Below are 7,735 nucleotides of genomic sequence, written 5' to 3' on the forward strand. Positions count from 1 at the left end.
AAGCCTTTAGAGTGCTCCCACAACCCCCCTGTTTTGATATTGTATATATATATATATAAAAATGTAAAGGGTAGCTTAAATCCAAAAACAACTTCCTCATTGTGTGAGTATTAAAGGAGAACTAAACACTAAATTGAATATGGTTAAAAATGCCATAGACTGGACTTATTGCACAAGGCTAAAGTGTCAGCTTGTCAATAGCAGCAATGATCCAGGACTTCAAACTTGTCACAGGGGGTCACCATCTTGGAAAGTGTCTGTGACACTCACATGCTCAGTGGGCTCTGATTGGCTGTTGAGAAGCTAAGCTTAGGGCTCGTCACTAATTATCCAGCAGAAAATGAGCTTCCCTGGCTGTAATATAAGCTGATGCTACAGGTTTGCTGATTATTAAATTCTGATGCTAATTGCACTGGTTTCTGTGCTGCCATGTAGTAATTATGTGTATTAATTACTAATCAGCCTTATATTGTGACATTTCTATTCTATGTGTACTGTATATTGTGAGTGGGTCCCTAAGCTCAGTAAGTGACAGCAGCACAGAGCATGTGCAGTGAATCAGCAGAAAAGAAGATGGGGAGCTACTGGGGCATCTTTGGAGACACAGATCTTTACTGCTAAAGGGCTGTGGTTGCCTTGGGCGGGTACAGAAGCACAAAACATCATGTACAACATTTCTAGCTACTTCTTTAATTATGCCTTTAATATGTTAAGATATATTTATTGCAGTAACCAACTAGGCCACTAGATGGTGGTCTCACCTTAGTTTTACTACTGTGATATGGTCACTGGTTGATGTAGTTATTAAAAGATCATGAAAGGGGTTGTTCACCTTTGAGTTAACTTTTAGTATGATGTAGAGAGAGTTACATTCTGAGACATTTTATTTGGAGTTTTTCAGTGATTTAGCTTTTTATTCAGCAGCTCTCCAGTTTGCAATTTCAACAATCTGGTTGCTAGGGTGCATCTTCCCCTAGCAACCATGCATTTGAATAAGAGTCTGGAATATGAATAGGAGAGGCCTGAATAGAAAGATGAGTAATAAAAAGTAGCAATAACAATAAATGTGTAGCCTTACACAACATTTGTTTTTAGATGCGGTCAGTGAATCCCCTTTCGAAAGCTGGAAACGGTCATAAGAAAAATGCAAATAATAAGAAAATAAAATGAAGGCCAATTGAAAAGTTGCTTAGAATTGGCCATTATATAACATACTAAAAGTTAACTTAAAGGTGAACCACTCCTTTAACCTGCAGCTGCCCAGGTGGTGTTGAACTGTAACTTGCAGTATCCAGTGTTCAGCTGAAGGGCGGAAAGCAATGAGACCAATGGCTGGTCTGCTAAAACTGATGATTTTTTATTGGCTGAGAATGTTAAATAGTCTTATGTTTAAAATATTCAGTTTTGTTCTATTCTCTGGTCCAGCTGACACTACAGCAGTCCTGTAATGTATCTGCCCATTATCCTCAGTGATTTCAGCTCATTTGCAGCCATAAGTACTAAATATTGGGCCATAGAAAGACAGAACCTTTGCAGTACTCACAGTCGGCCACTAGAGGTCGCCTGCATACCACGATTGGAAATGATTCCAGGGGGTTTATAGATGCTGATATACTCCACATAATTACAGAGATGTTACATCTTGCCCCAGTGGAGCTTACAATCTAACGTCCCTATCACACTCACACACATTAGGGACAATTATATCTGAACACAACATAACCTGGAATTTTGGAAAAGGGGCAGGGAAACTGGAGCAGCCAGAGGAAAGCAACACATACCCGGGAGAACATAGACAGGAGAAAATGCAGAATGGCCGTGATACAAGCCTACGACTTGTTGCTCAGCAACGTTATGTGACAAACACACACGTGGGGGCAGCACTGGGGGTCCTCAATGTTGCAGTTCAGAAAGGGGTGGGGGGGAGGGCTATCCAGAGGTACTAACATGTATTTATGCCTTTCATTTTACCTAAAAGGGGTGCTTCAACATTGTTAACTTTTAGTTGCTTATACAATGTCCCATTACTAGCAAAATAGTTTTTTTTAATTACTTGCCCTTTTTTTCCCCTGACTCTTTCCAGCTTTCAAGTGAGGGTTACTGACCCCATCTAAAAAACAAATGCTCTGTAAGGCTACAAATGTATTGTTGTTGCTTTTTATTACTCATCTTTCTATTCAGACTCCTATTCACATTCCAGTCTCCTGTTGAAATCAATGCATGGTTGCTAGAGTAATTTAGACCCTAGCAACCAGATGAAATTGCTGAAACTGGAGAGCTGTTGGAAAAAAAATCTAAATTACTCCAAAACTACAGATAATAAAAAATGAAAACCAATTGCAAATTGTCTCAGAATATCACTCACTTCATAAGGGGTCCCCAAACTTTTTTTTACCCGTGAGCCACATTCAAATGTAAAAAGAGTTGGGGAGCAACACAGGCATGAAACAGTCCCTTGGGTGCCAAATAAGGGCTGTGATTGGCTATATGGTAGCCCCTATGTGGACTGGCAGCTTACAGGAGACTCTACTTGGCACTATACTTTGTTTTTATGCAATTAAAACTTGCTTCCAAGCCTGGAATTCAAAAATAATCACATGCTTTGTGGCCACTGAGAACAACATCCAAGGGGTTGGGGAGCAACATGTTTCTCATGAGCTTCTGGTTGGGGATCACTGATTTACACCATAATAAAACAAGCCCCTTTAACATGGTGGTTTAATATGTGGATTTCATTCCCAGGGCTGAGTTCTGTTGTTACAAGTTATGAAGCCTTAGTGGCTACCAGTAACTCTGATACTGCTCTGGCCCATGTAGGGTTGCCACCTGTCTGGTTTTGACCCGGTATTTTGAAGGACTGCCCGGGTAAAAACTTCCTGCCCGTTTTTCCAAATAAGGAAAAACCGGGCAGGATTCCCTTGACACCGCGATTGGCCGATTGCCGCGTCATAGCCCCACCCCCTGATGTCACGGGCACTCCACTCTACGTCAAGTTCCCGCCCCCTGTCACGGCCCCGCCCCCGACCAGTCTCCACCATTTCAAAAGGTGACAACCCTAGGCCCATGTGATTCCAACAGCATGACAAGCCCTGTGCATTGATTACTGGGACACTTCCCATAATGCACCACTCTAACCATATTTTGCCCTATGCATCAGAACGGTATCACTCTCATGTCTCGGCTACCCCTCCCCCCAGATAACAGAACCAGCTGCAAGTGCTGCAATGAACTTCAATTAGACATAGACCCCTGCACCCCCTGTTCTCCATACAGAATATCTTTAGTTCTCACTCCTATCAGCTGATTGCCTTGTCTCTCTCTCTCTCTCTCTCTGATTCTGTTGCATTGGTCTTATAAGCAGCAGTGATATGTGCTGTATATGTAGTGATGCGCCGTTTCACTTCGCCGAAAAATTTGCAAAATTCGTGAAACGGCGAAAAAAATTTTTGACACCGGCGAATTTTCGCAAATTTTTTCGCCCATCACTATGTATATGTATTTGTTCCTTTTCTTTTGTCTCTTGGAAATACACCAAGTGATGGTCATTACAAGTCCCATTGTGTCATCACATTCTGAAAACTGCAAGTGACATCACTCCCGCTGACCAAGCTTTACACTGGATCGGCCACTAGAGGGCACTCATACAACACGTGAGCTCTGCAGCCTCATTAGACTCATTATCAGTGAATGGTTTTATAATCTATATTTGTACAGAGCCTTCCTAAGCCACAGATCCCAATCAGCTTGTACTTTATACAGTGACTCTCACATGCAGCCCCCCCCCCCAGTCTCTTGCAGCACAGGTACAGGACCTGTTATCCAGAATGGATCTTTCCATAATTTGGATCTTCACACCTTAAGTCTACTAGAAAATCACGTAAACATCAAATAAACCCAATAGGCTGGTTTTGCTTCTCCATCTCAATTCTTTATTTTAGTTTGTGGTGCCGCAACACTAACCTGAAACCCGCAGGGGCCACACGTTTGTAGAGATCTAAGTTGGTGGCATTTGGCTGCACTTCTGACTCTTTAGATCTATGGGCAGAAGAGACCGTCAATGTGTTCAGTTCTAACAACCCAAAGCATCTCGTGTGCCCCCAATAGGGACTGTAGTTGATTGTGTCTCTGTGGGACGTATGATTGGCTGAAGTCTGGCTGGAATATTTTATCTCTAATGAGCCTTCTGTGGGGGTCAGTGATTTGATTGGGGGTCAACCTTGTACCATGGGGCCCCTAGTAATGCAGAAGGCTTGGGCTCCTATATTCTTCCCTACCTGCTCCTCCCCCTTTCCAGTAGTTGCTGTAGAACTACAACCCTCAGCATCACTCCTGGTACCATGTGACTCGATGGCTTTGGCACAATACTCCGCCTTGGTTCCCATGTGACCCGCAGTTCTCTGAAGCTCCATTCAACTCTCGCTTGACTTCTTGCACGTTGGCAGCACATTTCACAGGTAAATAAGAAGCGTCCCACGTGGGTAATGTTCCTGCGGGGACACCTTAAATTCTTCCCATAACTCAAACGAGTCCTCGGCTCCAGTGTTTACCCCTGGGCTGGAGCTAAACACAGGGACAGTTGCAAGGCATCCTGGGACACCATTGACTGACCCCCCATTATCACCGACCCCACACAGCTAGGGATGACACCCATTCGTTTGGTTTTTCTAAGGCCTGTTCAGGTCTCAACTTTCTGCTCAGTTTTCAGCCCAAGGCTCTTACACACGGGTCATTTGCTTATGCTTTTTCCACAAACGCTGAGAGCGAAAAACCTCATATATGGACTTTAAACACATTTTGTGACGCAGCTGAGCACATTCCCGTTCCAAACGCACGCCTCTATGCTATCGATCGCTGAACGGGCTTCAAGCGCAAGAAATGTCAGCATGCGGCGTCCAAACAAACGCACTCGAACGCAAACTCAAAACACTCACGAGTACAGCCTGGCAGAATAGGATTGAATCAATTAGCGAATGCGTTTTCTTCACCATCAAACCTGCATTTTAATGTTAAAGTGGACCAGTCACCCAGACATAAAAATCTGTATAATAAAAGTCCTTTTCAAATTAAACATGAAATCCAATTTCTATTCTTTATTAAAGCATTCATAGCTGTTGTAAACTCATTTAATAATCTCAGCTGTCAATCAAATATTGTCTGCCCCTCCTCTATGCCTTTATGGGAGGGCAGAAAATGACTTCTGGTGCACAAACAAGATTCTGAGATGATACAAGACTTGTCTTAATAACAGTGTCAACAAAATGGCTCCTGCCTGCTTGTTATAATTATGAATTCCCAGACTGAAGGAAACAAGATTCAAATAATTTATATTGTGTAATTACAATTAATTTTGCTCCACTAACATCATAAAATAGGATTGGGAATTATTTTTTTGGGTGACGAGATCCCTTTAGAGGACCAGTTACATAAAAATGTTAAAAAAAAAAAAATGTGTTAGTATAGAACGAAAAAAAAACCACAGACAAATTTAACAAAAGTCTTTAGTAAGAAATAACTTACCGAAACTCCGCTTGCACTCGATTTCTCCTCCCTGCTTTCCTTATAGGAGATAGTCAGGGAGGAGAAATCAAGCGCCGCACGATGGATCGTCGCCCTGTCGCCTTTTCAGAAGAGGAGCGCAAGCGGAGTTTTGGTAAGTTATTTCTTAATAAAAACTTAGCGATTTAAAAGTTGAATCAGTCTTTGTGTTTTTTTTCCGTTCTATACTAACGATTTTTTTTTTAAAAAAAAATTGATGTTGATGTTACGGCGTGTAAAAGCCAGTAAATGCTGAGATACTCAATATGGCTATGTTATTATCAAGTGCAGTTCATTTTTTTATTACAGAAACAACAAAAAGAGCAAATTATATTTTTATTTATTGTATTTCTAAATTAGCATTGCTGTTATTTCAGAGCTTCCTGGATAACTTCCAGATTTCTGTATAAAAGATCCCAAACCTGTAATGAATGGATTGGGCTGTAATTGCTGTAAGGACCGGGTCCCATGCACAACCACGCTGGTCAAGGTTTCCATTTTTTATTATTTGTGATTTTTGAGTTATTTAGCTTTTTATTCAGCAGCTCTTCAGTTTGAAATGACAGCAATCTAGTTGCTAGGGTTCAAATTCCCCTAGCAACCACGCATTGATTTCAATAAGAGACTGGAATAGAAAGATGAGTAATAAAAAGTAGCAATACCAATGCTTTAGGAGGATTACAGAACATTTGTTTTTTTCATATGGGGTCAGTGACCCCCATTGGGAAGCTGGAACAAGTCAGAAAAAGAAGGCAAATCATTTTAACTGAAAAAGTTGCTTAGAATTGGCAATTCAATAACATACTAAAAGTTAACTAAAAGGTGAACGACCCCTTTCAAGAGATATGACAGCAAGGAATATATATTATATATATTAAAATATGGAGGTGTCCTGATAATAAAATATAGAAAACAGCTGAAGAAAAATCATGATTTTGGCATTCTGTTTGCAGACCATTTGTCTTGTGAAGGTGCACTGCCTCTTTAAAACAAGGCTCATGTTTCGCAGTTTCTCGCTTGGCCAGCAGAGGGCACTGTTGAATAAGCAGAAGCTTCACAGTAACTTCCATTCCTCAAATAAATAAAACCTCAAAATACAAGTCATAAAAGTGTGTTGATTAGTCAATGTCACACATTTGTAGGACAATGTGGAAACTTTAAACCCCACTCGTTAAAGGGCTTGTTCACTTTTGAGTGAACTTTTAGTGATATTCTGAGACAATTTGCAATTGGTTTTTATTTTTTATTATTTGTGGTTTTTGAGTTATTTTGGCTTTTCTTATTCAGCAGCTCTCGGTAATCTGGTTGCTAGGGTGCAAATAACCTTACAAAGCATTTGTTTTTAAGATGGGGTCAGTGACCCCCATTTGAAGGTTGGCAAGAACCAGAAGAAAAAGGCAAATCATTAAAAAATATATATATTAAAAAAAAAAATGAAGACCAAATAAAAAGATGCTTAGAATTGACCATTCTATAACATATTAAAATTTAACTTAAAGGTGTACCACCCCTTTAACAGGGTATATGTTCTTTTAAAATCACAAAAAGAGACTGAAAATGTTTATAAACTAGTGCTACGATACTTTTCTTCCTCCACGCCCCTGTGAATCTCAAGTAAGGGATAATGGAAGCATAAGGTCTTCTATATCGTGATGGGCGAATTTGGGGCGTTCGAGAAACGGCAAATAATTCTGGAAACGGCGTCTTGTTTTTGACGCCGGCATCCATTTTTTTGGATGCCGGCGTCTGTTTTTGGCGAAATTGCGCCGGTGTAAAAAAAAACGGACGCTGGCGTCCAAAAAAACCCGGATGCCGGTGTCAAAAACGAGAAAACATCAAAAACGCCATTTTGAGAATTTTTCGCCGTTAAGCGAATTTTGCGTGAAATTCGAGAATTTTTTGGTGACTCGCCGCCGGCGTATAAATTCGCCACGAAAATTCGCTAGCGTCAAAAAAAAAAAAAAAGGAAGCCAGCGTCTGTTTTTTATTTTACACCGGCGCAATTTCGCCAAAAATGGATGCCGGCGTCCTTTTTTTTTTTTTTGACGCTAGTGAATTTTCGTGGCAGTTTCTTGAATTCATACACCGGCGGCGAGTCGCAGGAATTAGCCGCGAATTCGCGTCTGGCGAATAAATTCGCCCATCACTACTACTATAGGATCTTGTGACCAACATAGTGAGGAAAGCCTTGTTAGCTCTG

The sequence above is a fragment of the Xenopus laevis genome, chromosome 6S (genome assembly GCF_017654675.1).
Source record: "Xenopus laevis strain J_2021 chromosome 6S, Xenopus_laevis_v10.1, whole genome shotgun sequence".
In the NCBI taxonomy this organism is placed as follows: domain Eukaryota; kingdom Metazoa; phylum Chordata; class Amphibia; order Anura; family Pipidae; genus Xenopus; species Xenopus laevis.